Raw genomic sequence first — 16203 nt, forward strand, 5'->3', positions numbered from 1 at the left:
TCACAGAGCGCGTGTAGGTGGCACACGGGAGCGGAAGTGTGACACAAAGGAAAGCGGGTCGCCGTGTCCTTCTGTTATTTCCGCCACACGGAATGTGTTATGAGGTTATTAGAAATAAAAATTCCTTTATACCGTATAATGGGTTCGTCCACAGCACACCCGTGACATGTAAGGAATAGGCGGCGCGGACGTGTGCTATACGCGCTGTGATAGGGCCGCCAGTGTTGCTGGGCGGAGTGATATTGCTGCACTTTCCTGTTGAGGACACACAAACGGAGGCACACAAAGAAGAAAAGCGCGCGCTGAGGCTGGTGCCGGCGCCATTTTGTGGGCAGTTTAACGCTGGCTTCTGTTCTATCACCAGCACATGCATACACATGATATATACTATAAGCATAACAAAACCGTTATTAGTAGTGTCCGAGTCTGTGTTTTTGTTTCTGGCCGCGTTGCGCTTACATGGTTACATTTGATTTTCCTCTATGGTGTCGACATAGAGGCAAACGTAACCATGTAAGCGCCACTGTTGAATAGCGCCAGGAATTAGTTCCCGCTGCTATTCAATACAGCGCCAAGTGACATTCAATTCTTGGGAATTCTCTCGCCCCCGGGGGATGCGAGAGGAAATCCGACAATAGTGCTGCCGTGCGGCGGCGCAAGGCTGATTCTGTTGGGAAAAAACGAAATAAATGAAAGCGCTGTGCTTATATTTGTGTCAGTTATTCCAGCTCCAAAGACTACTTTAAAATATTCCACCTCCTTAATTATGGACTGCTGCCTTCAAATAATTGGGTTGTTGAATTCCAAACAAGGCTGAAGTTAGCTTCTTATTCACTTCTTATTCAAGCTATAGCTTCTTATCACTTCTTATTCGAGCTCCAGCTTCTTATTCAGATCATACAGTTTTACAAATTTGACACCTAAATTCAACAGAGTAGGGTACCTTGCATATGACCCACTTGTATTTTGCCTGGCCCAATGCTGTTTTGGGCATGAAATACACTGGCAAAGAGGGCACACACACCATATTTTATCATTTCTCTAACGTCCTAAGTGGATGCTGGGGACTCCGTAAGGACCATGGGGAATAGCAGCTCCGCAGGAGACTGGGCACATCTAAAGAAAGCTTTAGGACTATCTGGTGTGCACTGGCTCCTCCCCCTGTGACCCTCCTCCAAGCCTCAGTTAGATCTCTGTGCCCGAACGAGAAGGGTGCACACTAGGGGCTCTCCTGAGCTTCTTAGTGAAAGTTTTAGTTTAGGTTTTTTATTTTCAGTGAGACCTGCTGGCAACAGGCTCACTGCATCGAGGGACTAAGGGGAGAAGAAGCGAACTCACCTGCGTGCAGAGTGGATTGGGCTTCTTAGGCTACTGGACATTAGCTCCAGAGGGACGATCACAGGCCCAGCTTGGATGGGTCCCAGAGCCGCGCCGCCGGCCCCCTTACAGAGCCAGAAGGCAGAAGAGGTCCGGAAAATCGGCGGCAGAAGACGTCCTGTCTTCAACAAGGTAGCGCACAGCACTGCAGCTGTGCGCCATTGCTCTCAGCACACTTCACACTCCGGTCACTGAGGGTGCAGGGCGCTGGGGGGGGCGCCCTGAGACGCAATAATAAACACCTTGGATGGCAAAAAATGCATCACATATAGCTCCTGGGCTATATGGATGCATTTAACCCCTGCCAAAATACATAAAAAAACGGGTGATAAGGCAGCCGATAAGGGGGCGGAGCCTATCTCCTCAGCACACTGGCGCCATTTTCCCTCACAGCTCCGTTGGAGGGAAGCTCCCTGGCTCTCCCCTGCAGTCACTACACTACAGAAAGGGTTAAAAAAGAGAGGGGGGCACAAATTAGGCGCAGTATTAACTATACAGCAGCTATAAGGGGAAAAACACTTATATAAGGTTATCCCTGTATATATATATAGCGCTCTGGTGTGTGCTGGCAAACTCTCCCTCTGTCTCCCCAAAGCGCTAGTGGGGTCCTGTCCTCTATCAGAGCATTCCCTGTGTGTGTGCTGTATGTCGGTACTTTTGTGTCGACATGTATGAGGAGAAAAATGATGTGGAAACGGAGCAGATTGCCTGTAATAGTGATGTCACCCCCTAGGGGGTCGACACCTGAGTGGATGAACTGTTGGAAGAAATTACGTGACAGTGTCAGCTCTGTATAAAAGACAGTGGTTGACATGAGACAGCCGGCTACTCAGCTTGTGCCTGTCCAGACGTCTCATAGGCCGTCAGGGGCTCTAAAGCGCCCGTTACCTCAGATGGCAGATATAGACGCCGACACGGATACTGACTCCAGTGTCGACGGTGAAGAGACAAATGTGACTTCCAGTAGGGCCACACGTTACATGATTGAGGCAATGAAAAATGTTTTACACATTTCTGATAATACGAGTACCACCAAAAAGGGGTATTATGTTCGGTGAGGAAAAACTACCTGTAGTTTTCCTGAATCTGAGAAATTAAATGAGGTGTGTGATGATGCGTGGGTTTCCCCCGATAACAACTGATAATTTCTAAAATGTTATTGGCATTATATCCTTTCCCGCCAGAGGTTAGGGTGCGTTGGGAAACACCCCCTAGGGTGGATAAAGCGCTCACACGCTTGTAAGGGTTCTATCCTCTCCTGAGATGGCCGCCCTTAAGGATCCTGCTGATAGAAAGCAGGAGGGTATCCTAAAATGTATTTACACACATACTGGTGTTATACTGCGACCAGCACTCGCCTCAGCCTGGATGTGCAGTGCTGGGTTGGCGTGGTCGGATTCCCTGACTGAAAATATTGATACCCTAGATAGGGACAGTATATTTTTGCCTACTGGCATCAAGTCTAAGTGCGTTGACCATTTCTACCAGTAGAGGGTTATGGACACGTCAGTGGTCAGGTAATGCGTATTCCAAACGGCATTTGGAAGTATTGCCTTATTAAGGGGAGGAGTTATTTGGGGTCGGTCTTTCAGACCTGGTGGCCACGGCAACAGCTGGGAATTCCACGTTTGTACCCCAGGTCGCCTCTCAACATGAGAAGACGCCGTATTATCAGGCGCAGTCTTTTCGTGGATAAGCGGGCAAAAGGTTCCTCATTTCTGCCCCGTGACAGAGGGAGAGGAAAAAGGCTGCAGAAATCAGCCAGTTCCCAGGAACAGAAACCCTCTCCCGCCTCTGCCAAGCCCTCAGTATACGCTGGGGCTTTACAAGCAGAATCAGGCACGGTGGGGGGCCCGTCTCAATGAATTTCAGCGCGCAGTGGGCTCACTCGCAAGTAGACCCCTGGATCCTTCAGGTGATATCTCAGGGGTACAAATTAGAATTCGAGACGTCTCCCCCTCGCCGTTTCCTAAAGTCGGCTTTACCGATGTCTCCTTCTGACAGGGAGACAGTTTTGGAAGCCATTCACAAGCTGTATTCCCAGCAGGTGATAATCAAGATACCCCTCCTGCAACAGGGAACGGGGTATTATTCCACACTGTTGTGGTACCGAAGCCGGACGGCTCGGTGAGACCGATTCTAAATCTAAAATCTTTGAACACTTACATACAGAGGTTCAAATTCAAGATTGAGTCACTCAGAGCAGTGATTGCGAACCTGGAAGAAGGGGACTACATGATGTCTCGGGACATCAAGGATGCTTACCTTCATGTCAAAATTTACCCTTCTCACCAAGGGTACCTCAGGTTTATGGTACAGAACTGTCACTATCAGTTCAGACGCTGCCGTATGGATGGTCCACGGCACCCCGGGTCTTTACCAAGGTAATGGCCGAAATGATGATATTCCTTCAAAGGAAGGGAATTTTAGTTATCCCTTACTTGGACGATTCCCTGATAAGGGTAAGATCCAGGGAACAGTTGGAGGTCGGTGTAGCACTATCTCAGGTAGTGTTGCTGCAGCACGGTTGGATTCTCAATATTCCAAAATCGCAGCTGGTTCCGACGACTTGTCTTCTGTTCCTAGGGATGATCCTGGACACAGTCCAGAAAAAGGTGTTTCTCCCGGAGGAGAAAGCCAGGGAGTTATCCGAGCTAGTCAGGAACCTCCTAAAACCGAGCCAAGTCTCAGTGCATCAATGCACAAGGGTTCTGGGTAAAATGGTGGCTTCCTACGAAGCAATCCCATTCGGCAGATTCCACGCAAGAACTTTCCAGTGGGACCTGCTGGACAAATGGTCCGGGTCGCATCTTCAGATGCATCAGCGGATAACCCTGTCACCAAGGACAAGGGTGTCCCTCCTGTGGTGGTTGCAGAGTGCTCATCTTCTAGAGGGCCGCAGATTCGGCATTCAGGACTGGGTCCTGGTAACCACGGATGCCAGCCTGCGAGGCTGGGGAGCAGTCACACAGGGAAGGAATATCCAGGACTTATGGTCAAGCCTGGAGACATCACTTCACATAAATATCCTGAAGCTAAGGGACATTTACAATGCTCTAAGCTTAGCAAGACCTCTGCTTCAAGGTCAGCCGGTGTTGATCCAGTCGGACAACATCACGGCAGTCACCCACGTAAACAGACAGGGTGGCACAAGAAGCAGGAGGGCAATGGCAGAAGCTGCAAGGATTCTTCGCTGGGCGGAAAATCATGTGATAGCACTGTCAGCAGTATTCATTCCGGGAGTGGACAACTGGGAAGCAGACTTCCTCAGCACGACCTCCACCCGGGAGAGTGGGGACTTCACCCAGAAGTCTTCCACATGATTATAAACCGTTGGGAAAAACTCGACAGGTATTGCGCCAGGTCCAGGGACCCTCAGGCAATAGCTGTAGACGCTCTGGTAACACCGTGGGTGTACCAGTCAGGGTATGTGTTCCCTCCTCTGCCTCTCATACCCAAGGTACTGAGATTGATAAGATGGAGAGGAGTAAGCACTATATTCGTGGCTCCGGATTGGCCAAGAAGGATTTGGTAACCGGAACTTCAAGAGATGCTCACGGAGGATCCGTGGCCTCTACCTCTAAGAAGGGACCTGCTCCAGCAAGGACCCTGTCTGTTCCAAGACTTACCGCGGCTGCGTTTGACGGCATGGCGGTTGAACGCCGGATCCTGAAGAAAAAAAGACATTCCGGATGAAGTCATCCCTATCCTGATCAAAGCCAGGAAGGATGTAACCGCAAAAACATTATCACCGCAATTGGCGAAAATATGTTGCGTGGTGCGAGGCCAGTAAGGCCCGACGGTGGAAATTCAACTGGGTCGATTCCTACATTTCCTGCAAACAGGAGTGTCTATGGGCCTGAAATTGGGGTCCATTAAGGTTCAAATTTCGGCCCTGTCAATTTTCTTCCAAAAAGAACTAGCTTCAGTCCCTGAAGTTCAGACGTTTGTAAAAGGGGTACTGCATATACAGCCTCCTTTTGTGCCTCCAGTGGCACTTTGGGATCTCAATGTAGTTTTGGGTTCCAAAAGTCACATTGGTTTGAACCACTTAAATCTGTGGAGTTAAAATATCTCACATGGAAAGTGGTCATGCTGTTGGCCCTGGCCTGGGCCAGGCGCGTGTCAGAATTGGCGGCTTTATCCTGAAAAAGCCCTTATCTGATGTTCCATTCGGACAGGGCGGAATTGAGGACTCGTCCTCAGTTTCTCCCTAAGGTGGTTTCAGCGTTTCACCTGAACCCAGTGCCAGATAAAGGTCCAGGTGGGCCTGGAGCTGAAATTTATGAAAGGCCTATTATGTGCTACCGCAGAGGGTGTGACTAGTGATGTGGGATGTGTGACCAGTGTTGTTGGGGTGTGGTCTGCATGGGGGGGTATAATAGTGTATTGTGAGAGTCTATAAAGGGAAACAACTGTTGTTAATGTGACTGTAATCTAACAAATTAAATAAAAATGGCACTTAGTGATGATGGTAATCAGCTAAGGTCTGTCCTGTCTCTGGCATGCATGCATATAGGGAGACAGGACAGACCTAGCCTAGGAGGAGGACCTGGCCGGCTGACGGAAATGGGGTAAATATGGGAGAGGGCGGGGTGTAGGCCAATGCATGGGTGAGGACAGGATAGGAGCAGCAGATAGAGGGGCTGGGGTAGAGCCGATTTGAAGTGGGGGTATGGAAAAGTGAAGGCTGTAACTATGCACGCGCATCTGGAAAAGGGGGTGCGGCCACTCAAAAGGGGGCATGTCCTTAAGTGTATATACCCCTTATACACATTATGCACCACAATAGCAGGACCCCTTATACTATCTAGTACTGGTGCAACTTTCACATTATACCACATGGAATGAGCCAAAATTCACATTACACGACACAGCATGAGCCGAAATTCACATATGCCACACAGTATGAGCCGAAATTCATATTATGCCACACAGTATGAGACAAATTAACATTACACCACACTGAATGAGACAAAATTCACATTATGCCACACTGAATTCGCAGAAATTCACATTATGCCACACTGAATTAGCCGAAATTCACATTATGCTACACAGTATGAGCCACAAGTCACACAGAATGAGACAATGGCCCTCATTCCGAGTTGATCGGTCGCAAGGCGAATTTAGCAGAGTTACACACGCTAAGCCGCCGCCTACTGGGAGTGAATCTTAGCTTCTTAAAATTGCGACCGATGTATTCGCAATAATGCGATTACTAACTACTTAGCAGTTTCAGAGTAGCTCCAGACTTACTCTGCCTGTGCGATCATTTCAGTGCTTGTCGTTCCTGGTTGACGTCACAAACACACCCAGCGTTCGCCCAGGCACTCCCACCGTTTCTCCGGCCACTCCTGCGTTTTTTCCGGAAACGGTAGCGTTTTCAGCCACACGCCCCTGAAACGCCGTGTTTCCGCCCAGTAACACCCATTTCCTGTCAATCACATTACGTTCGCCGGAGCGAAGAAAAAGCCGTGAGTAAAAATACTTTCTTCATAGTAAAGTTACTTGGCGCAGTCGCAGTGCGAACATTGCGCATGCGTACTAAGCGGATTTTCACTGCGATGCGATGAAAAATACCGAGCGAACAACTCGGAATGAGGGCCAATATTCAGGGACTGGGAGAGTGACTGCAGGGACAGAGACTGGGAAAGTGACAGCAGGGACAGAGAGAGGGACAGCAGGGACATAGGGACAGTGACAGCAGGGACATAGGGACAGGAAGAGTGACAGCAGGGACAGGGAGTGTGACAGAGAGACAACAAGGACATACAGTAGGGACTAGGGAGAGAGAAAGGCAGCAGTGTAAGAGATTACCTAATGAGCAGCGGTGGTGCGGAGGAGGCTGTGGTCGGCGGTTCGAAGGATGAGGAGGCTGTGGGCGGCGGAGGAGGCGGCGGGGGGGCTATGGGCGTCTGCGGCGGTGCGGAAGAGGATGTGGTCGGCGGTGCTGTGGATGAGGAAGCCCTCGGCCGCGGCAGTTTAGAGGCGACTGTGGGCGTCTGAGAAGACTGTCGACGGCGGCTCAGGTGAGGAGGCTGTGGGTGGCGGCCTTCGGTGCGGCTACTATGACCAGCACTATTTTCAAATCTGCTGCGGACTGGCAGCCAATCAGGACCGGCTTCACGGCCGCTCCTGATTGGCTGCTGGTTCGAGAGCTCTAACTGGCACGTGAATAGCGCCGAACTGGAAAAGATGTAGTGGCTGGGGTCTTCAGTCAGTGCTCAAAGTGCCGGTATGCCGGCCCACTCTGACCACTATATATATATATATATATATATATATATATATATATATATATACATTTATACATACACACACACACACACACACGCATGGACGCTGCGATTGGCGCGCATTAGTGAGTGCTCCCCGGCACAGACGGAGCCGTGATTAGCGTGGCTCTATCTGTATAAAGGGCCGGGGATGGAAAGGGAGGACAGTATAGGTGGAGAGTGTGTGTGTGTTAGAAACAGTAAAGAAGAGTAGTAATGCAGGTAGAGATAGATAATGCCGTATGGAAATAAAATTACAATAACTTGTACGTTATGTACTTTACTTTATGTAGAAAACAGTATCCAGTAGTTGCCACCCATGCTGAGGCTGCAGTCTGTCATGACGCTTGGCCACTTCTTCCATTCTTCAGCTGGAGTCTGGAGCTGTGAGTGTCTGTTTTGGTAGGGTGGGGTGGGGTGAGGTGGGGGAGGGGGACGGGGTGCCGCGAGGGGGCGGGGCATTTGAAACTGTGAGGGGAGAGAGATGAAAGAAGAGCTGAGGAAGAGGGGAGGAAGCTGATGGGGAGAGGGGAGGAGCATACTGTAGGAAGGAGGAGGGCTGAGCAGCTGGCTAAAAGAACGAGATTGGTCAGAACAGAAGGGAGAGGGAGAGTGGCCTCGTTCTGACTGTGACTGTGTGTGTTGCTGCTGGCTGAGCTGCGTGCAGGTGGAAGTGAGCCTTGGAGGAGCTTCTTTCACACAGTGCAACAGAATGCCCGATGTTTGTCCAGTCAGGGGGTGCTCGGTAGGACAGCCGCTGGCAGGCTACTGTAACAGGAATATACTTTCCTGTCTACAGCAGTACAGTAGATCCTCCTGTGGCCTATTTTGATGGGGGGCCTGGAGCTGCAGCTCCATCCGCCCCATTGTTAATCCGGCCCTGCCTGAACCAACCTATTTGTGGTGCCTGCGGCTACTAGGGACTTGGAGGACTCCAAGTTGCTAGACGTTGTCAGGGCCCTGAAAATATATGTTTCCAGGAGGGCTGGAGTCAGGAAATTTGACTCGCTGTTTATCCTGTATGCACCCAACAAGCTGGGTGCTCCTGCTTCTAAGCAGACTATTGCTCGTTGGATTTGTAGTACAATTCAGCTTGCACATTCTGTGGCAGGCCTGCCACAGCCAAAAATCTGTAAATGCCCACTCCACAAGGAAGGTGGGCTCATCTTGGGCGGCTGCCCGAGGGGTCTCGGCTTTACAACTTTGCCGAGCAGCTACTTGGTCAGGAGCAAATGCGTTTGTAAAATTATACAAAATTGATATCCTGGCTGAGGAGGACCTGGAGTTCTCTCATTTGGTGCTGCAGAGTCATCCGCACTCTCCCGCCCGTTTGGGAGCTTTGGTATAATCCCCATGGTCCTTACGGAGTCCCCAGCATCCACTTAGGACGTTAGAGAAAATAAGAATTTACTTACTGATAATTCTATTTCTCATAGTCCGTAGTGGATGCTGGGCGCCCATCCCAAGTGCGGATTGTCTGCAATACTTGTACATAGTTATTGTTACAAAAATCGGGTTATTATTGTTGTGAGCCATCTTTCAGAGGCTCCTCTGTTATCATGCTGTTAACTGGGTTCAGATCACAGGTTATACGGTGTGATTGGTGTGGCTGGTATGAGTCTTACCCGGGATTCAAAATCCTTCCTTATTGTGTACGCTCGTCCGGGCACAGTATCCTAACTGAGGCTTGGAGGAGGGTCATAGGGGGAGGAGCCAGTGCACACCAGATAGTCCTAAAGCTTTCTTTAGATCCTGCGGAGCCGCTATTCCCCATGGTCCTTACGGAGTCCCCAGCATCCACTACGGACTATGAGAAATAGAATTATCGGTAAGTAAATTCTTATTTTTGAATAAGTAGCTGTAGTTTTGCAAGGGTTAACTAGTCTTGGGCCACAAATTTGACACCTGAAATCAGAGTGTGATCACTTACATATGACCCACTTGTATTTTGCTTGTCCCAACGCTGTTTTGGCCATGAAATACACTGGCAAAGTGGGCACAAACACCATTTTATAAATTGCCATTTTGAATAAGTAGCGGTAGTTTTACAAGGGTTAACTAGTCTTGGGCCACAAATTTGACACCTGAAATCAACAAAGCGTGGTCACTTACATATGACCCACTTGTATTGTGCTTGGCCCAACGCTGTTTTGGCCATGAAATACACTGGCAAAGTGGGCACAAACACCATAATTTCTCATACGTCCTAGAGGATGCTGGGGACGACATCAAGACCATGGGGTATAGACGGGATCCGCAGGAGACACGGGCACTTTCATTGGGTGTGAACTGGCTCCTCCCTTTATGCCCCTCCTCCAGACCTCAGTTTTAGAAATGTGCCCAGGTCGACTGGATGCACTCTGAGGAGCTCTACTGAGTTTCTCTGAAAAGACTTAGGTTTTTTATTTTCAGGGAGATCTGCTGGCATCAGACTCCCTGCTTCGTAGGACTGAGGGGGCAGAAGCAGAACCAACTTCCTCAGAATTTCATGGCTCTGCTTCTGGCTGACAGGACACCATTAGCATTAGCTCCTGAAGGGAACTGAATGCTAGCCGTGTCTAGATGCTCACTCCCACAGAACGCCATCACCCCCCGCACAGAGCCAGAAGTCAGAAGACAGGTGAGTATGAGAAGAATGATCTTCTATCAAGTAAGTGACAGCTGAGGTGCGGCGCGGCTGGCGGGAGCGCAGCGCGCCATTGCTGCCCACACACACAGGCACTACAGGGTGCTCTCCCGCAGAGAGCAGCCAGAATGTCGGCAAGTAAGATTATCACTATTTAAAAAGCGCTGTTAGGCTGTGGACATACTGTGTTCACAGGAAATACTGGCACTGGGATTGTGAACTGGCTGCTCCTATCCTGTGTTCCAGTGTGTCTGTTGGTGTGCTGTACACATGTGAGGCATGTCTGAGGCAGGGAGTTCCTCCCCGGAGGAAGCCATTTTAGGGACACAGAGTTGTAATGTGGTGGCGCTACCGGCACACCAAGAGCCTGCATGGGTGAAAGAGATACGTGGCAGTATGCATCTGATTAACCGTAGATTAGATAAGTCTGAATCTAAGGCTGCATGCTGGAGAAAATCTGTGGAAGATGTGATTTTTCAGGATGCTGTTATTCCTTATGCGGGCGGCCCCTCTGGGTCACATAAGAGACCATTTGCAAATGTTGTAAACACTGATACCGACACGGATTCTGACTCTTGTGTCGACAATTGTGAATCCAGAGAGATAGATCATAAATTGGCAAAAAATATACAATATATGATTGTGGCTATAAGGGACGTGTTGGAGGTTACAGAACCCACTACTGTACCTCAGGAGAAGGCGTATTTATGTAAGTAAAAGAAGTCCAAAGTCACGTTCCCCCCTTCACACGAACTAAATGCTCTGTTTGAAGGGATGTGGGAGAATCCTGATAAAAGATTTCGTATTTCCAAAAGGATTCACATAGCTTACCCTTTCCTGGCTGAGGACAGGAAAAAGTGGGAGTCACCCCCTGTGTTAGACAGTGCACTTTCCAGGTTGACAAAGTAATGCTGCTTTCACATCGCAAATGCCGGATCCTACCCGGTAAGAGAAACGTGTACTTACCGGGTGGGATCCGGCATTTGCGCTCCGTTGCAGGCTTTCCGACCCGGCAATATACCGGGTCGGTTGCCATAGCAGCGGAGGGCGCAGCAGCAGCAGGGGCGGGGGTGGAGGCGGCACCGGGAGATGAGCTCATCTCCTGCGCCGCCTATACTGTGAATGGGAGCCGTGTCGCATCGGAACGGCTCCCATTCACACTGCGCCTGACCCGGTAATCAACCCGGTAATAACCCTTCTTTCTCTGTCGTCCTAGTGGATACTGGGAACTCCGTAAGGACCATGGGGAATAGCGGCTCCGCAGGAGACTGGGCACATCTAAAGAAAGCTTTAGGACTATCTGGTGTGCACTGGCTCCTCCCCCTATGACCCTCCTCCAAGCCTCAGTTAGATTTTTGTGCCCGACCGAGCAGGGTGCAATCTAGGAGGCTCTCCTGAGCTTCTTAGAAAAAGTTAGTTTTAGGTTTTTTATTTTCAGTGAGACCTGCTGGCAACAGGCTCACTGCATCGAGGGACTAAGGGGAGAAGAAGCGAACCTGCCTGCTTGCAGCCAGCTTGGGCTTCTTAGGCTACTGGACACCATTAGCTCCAGAGGGACCGAACACAGGCCCAGCCTCGGAGTCCGGTCCCAGAGCCGCGCCGCCGGCCCCCTTACAGAGCCAGAAGCAAGAAGAGGTCCGGAAAATCGGCGGCAGAAGACATCAGTCTTCACCAAGGTAGCGCACAGCACTGCAGCTGTGCGCCATTGCTCCTCATGCACACCACACACTCCGGTCACTGAGGGTGCAGGGCGCTGGGGGGGGGGGCGCCCTGAGCAGCAATATAAACACCTTGGCTGGCAAAAATACATCACATATAACCCCCAGGGCTATATGGATGTATATTAACCCCTGCCAGATTCCATAAAAATGCGGGAGAAAAGTCAGCGAAAAAGGGGCGGAGCTATCTCCTTCAGCACACTGGCGCCATTTTTCCCTCACAGCTCCGTTGGAGGGAAGCTCCCTGGCTCTCCCCTGCAGTTAATACACTACAGAAAGGGTTAAAAAGAGAGGGGGGGGGGCACAATTTAGGCGCAGTATACAATATATATGCAGCTATAAGGGAAAACACTTTTTTATAGGTGCTATCCCTGTGATATATAGCGCCCTGGTGTGTGCTGGCATACTCTCCCTCTGTCTCCCCAAAGGGCTTTGTGGGGTCCTGTCCTCTATCAGAGCATTCCCTGTGTGTGTGCTGTGTGTTGGTACGGCTGTGTCGACAGGTATGTGGAGGATAATGAGGTGGAGGCGGAGCGAATGCCTGTAAATATGTTGTCACCCCCTGCGGGGTCGACACCGGTGTGGTTGAACTTATGGAAGGATTACGTGAAAGTGTCAACTCCTTACATAAAAGGTCGACGACACGGAACAGCCGGCTACTCAGCTTGTGCCTGTTCCAGCGTCTCAAATGTCATGGGGGGCTCTAAAATCGCCCGCTACCTCAGATAACAGACACAGATGTCGACACGGATACTGACTCCAGTGTCGACATCGATGAGACTGGTGTACCCTCCAAATAGGTCCACCCGTTACAGGATTGAGACAATGAAAAATGTATTACACATTTATGATTATACCCCAGGTACCACATAAAAGGGTATTGTGTTTGGTGAGAGAAAACTATTAGTAGTTTCTCTAACGTCCTAGTGGATGCTGGGGACTCCGTCAGGACCATGGGGAATAGCGGCTCCGCAGGAGACAGGGCACAAAAAGTAAGCTTTTAGGATCACATGGTGTGTACTGGCTCCTCCCCCTATGACCCTCCTCCAAGCCTCAGTTAGGTTTTTGTGCCCGTCCGAGCAGGGTGCAATCTAGGTGGCTCTCTTAAAGAGTTGCTTAGAAAAAGTTTTTAGGTTCTTTATTTTCAGTGAGTCCTGCTGGCAACAGGCTCACTGCATCGAGGGACTTAGGGGAGAGAAGTGAACTCACCTGCGTGCAGGATGGATTGGCTTCTTAGGCTACTGGACACCATTAGCACCAGAGGGAGTCGGAACACAGGTCTCGCCCTGGGGTTCGTCCCGGAGCCGCGCCGCCGACCCCCCTTGCAGATGCTGAAGATTGAAGAGGTCCGGAACCAGGCGGCAGAAGACTTTCAGTCTTCATCAGGTAGCGCACAGCACTGCAGCTGTGCGCCATTGTTGTCAGCACACTTCACACAGCGGTCACGGAGGGTGCAGGGCGCGGGGGGGGGCGCCCTGGGCAGCAATGTATAATACCTGTATGGCGAAAAATACATCACATATAGCCCTTGAGGCTATATGGATGTATTTAACCCCTGCCAGATATCACAAACTCCGGAGAAGAAGCCCGCCGAAAAGGGGGCGGGGCCTATTCTCCTCAGCACACAGCGCCATTTTCCCTCACAGAAATGCTGGTGGGAAGGCTCCCATGCTCTCCCCTGCACTGCACTACAGAAACAGGGTTAAAACAGAGAGGGGGGGCACTGATTTGGCGATATGAATATATATTAAATGCTATAAGGGAGGAACACTTATATAAAGGTTGTCCCTATATAATTATAGCGTTTTGGTGTGTGCTGGCAAACTCTCCCTCTGTCTCCCCAAAGGGCTAGTGGGTCCTGTCCTCTATCAGAGCATTCCCTATGTGTGTGCTGTATGTCGGTACGTGTGTGTCGACATGTATGAGGAAAATGTTGGTGAGGAGGCGGAGCAAATTGCCTGTAATGGTGATGTCACTCTCTAGGGAGTCGACACCGGAATGGATGGCTTATTTATGGAATTACGTGATAATGTCAACACGCTGCAAGCCGGTTGACGACATGAGACGGCCGGCGAACAAATTAGTACCTGTCCAGGCGTCTCAAACACCGTCAGGGGCTGTAAAACGCCCATTTACCTCAGTCGGTCGACACAGACCCAGACACGGACACTGATTTCAGTGTCGACGGTGAAGAAACAAACGTATTTTCCTTTAGGGCCACACGTTAAGGGCAATGAAGGAGGTGTTACATATTTCTGATACTACAAGTACCACAAAAAAGGGTATTATGTGGGATGTGAAAAAACTACCTGTAGTTTTTCCTGAATCAGATAAATTAAATGAAGTGTGTGATGATGCGTGGGTTTCCCCCGATAGAAAATTATTGGCGGTATACCCTTTCCCGCCAGAAGTTAGGGCGCGTTGGGAAACACCCCTTAGGGTGGATAAGGCGCTCACATGCTTATCAGAACAAGTGGCGGTACCATCTACAGATAGGGCCGTACTTAAGGAGCCAGCTGATAGGAGGCTGGAAAATATCCTAAAAAGTATACACACACATGCTGGTGTTATACTGCGACCAGCGATCGCCTCAGCCTGGATGTGCAGAGCTGAGGTGGCTTGGTCGGATTCCCTGACTAAAAATATTGATACCCTTGACAGGGACAGTATTTTATTGACTATAGAGCATTTAAAGGATGCATTTCTATATATGCGAGATGCGCAGAGGGATATTTGCACTCTGGCATCAAGAGTAAATGCGATGTCCATATCTGCAAGAAGATGTTTATGGACACGACAGTGGTCAGGTGATGCAGATTCCAAACGGCACAAAGATGTATTGCCGTATAAAGGGGAGGAGTTATTTGGGGTCGGTCCATGGGACCTGGTGGTCACGGCAACTGCTGGAAAATCCACCGTTTTTTACCCTAAGTCACATCTCTGCAGAAAAAGACACCGTCTTTTCAGCCTCAGTCCTTTCGTCCCTATAAGAGTCATATCTGCCCAGGGATAGAGGAAAGGGAAGAAGACTGCAGCAGGCAGCCCATTCCCAGGAACAGAAGCCCTCCAACGCTTCTACCAAGTTCTCAGCATGACGCTGGGACCGTACAGGACCCCTGGATCCTACAAGTAGTATCCAAGGGGTACAGATTGGAATGTCGAGACGTTTCCCCCTCGCAGGTTCCTGTAGTCTGCTGTACCAATGTCTCCCTCCGACAGGGAGGCAGTATTGAAAACAATTCACAAGCTGTATTCCCAGCAGGTGATAATCAAAGTACCCCTCCTACAACAAGGAAAGGGGTATTATTCCACACTATATGGTGGTACTGAAGCCAGAAGGCTAGGTGAGACCTATTCTAAATCTGAAATATTTGAACACTTACAAAAGTTCAAATCCAGATGGAGTCACTCAGAGCAGTGATAGCGAACCGGGAAGAAGGGGACTATATGGTGTCCCGGGACATCAGGGATGCTTACCTCCATGTCCCAAAAATTTGCCTTTCTCACCGAGGGTACCTCAGGTTCGTGGTACAGAACTGTCACTATCAGTTTCAGACGATGCCGTTGGATTGTCCAAGGCACCCCGGGTCCTTACCAAGGTAATGACCGAAATGAGGATTCGTCTTCAAAGAAAATGGACGACTTCCTGATAAGAACAAGGTCCAGAGAACAGTTGGAGGTCGGAGTAGCACTATCTCAAGTAGTTCTACGACAACACGGGTGGATTCTAAATATTCCAAAACCGCAGTTGTTCCGACGACACGTCTGCTGGTCCTAGGGATGATTCTGGACACAGTCCAGAAAAAGGTGTTTCTCCCAGAGGAGAAAGCCAGGGAGTTATCCGAGCTAATCGGGATCCTCCTAAAACCAGGAAAAGTGTCAGTGCATCATTGCACAAGAGTCCTGGTAAAAATGGTGGCTTATTACGAAGCGATTCCATTCGGCAGATTTCACGCAAGAACTCTTCAGTGGGATCTGCTGGACAAATGGTCCGGATCGCATCTTCAGATGCATCAGCGGATAACCCTATATCCAAGGACAAGGGTGTCTCTCCTGTGGTGATTACAGAGTGCTCATCTTCTAGAGGGCCGCAGATTCGGCATTCAGGATTGGGTGCTGGTGACCACGGAGGCCAGCCTGAGAGGCTGGAGAGCAGTCACACAGGGAAAAAATTTCCAGGGAGTGTGATCAAGTCTGGAGAATT

This window comes from Pseudophryne corroboree, chromosome 1, assembly GCF_028390025.1.
Source record: "Pseudophryne corroboree isolate aPseCor3 chromosome 1, aPseCor3.hap2, whole genome shotgun sequence".
NCBI classification, from domain to species: Eukaryota; Metazoa; Chordata; class Amphibia; order Anura; family Myobatrachidae; genus Pseudophryne; species Pseudophryne corroboree.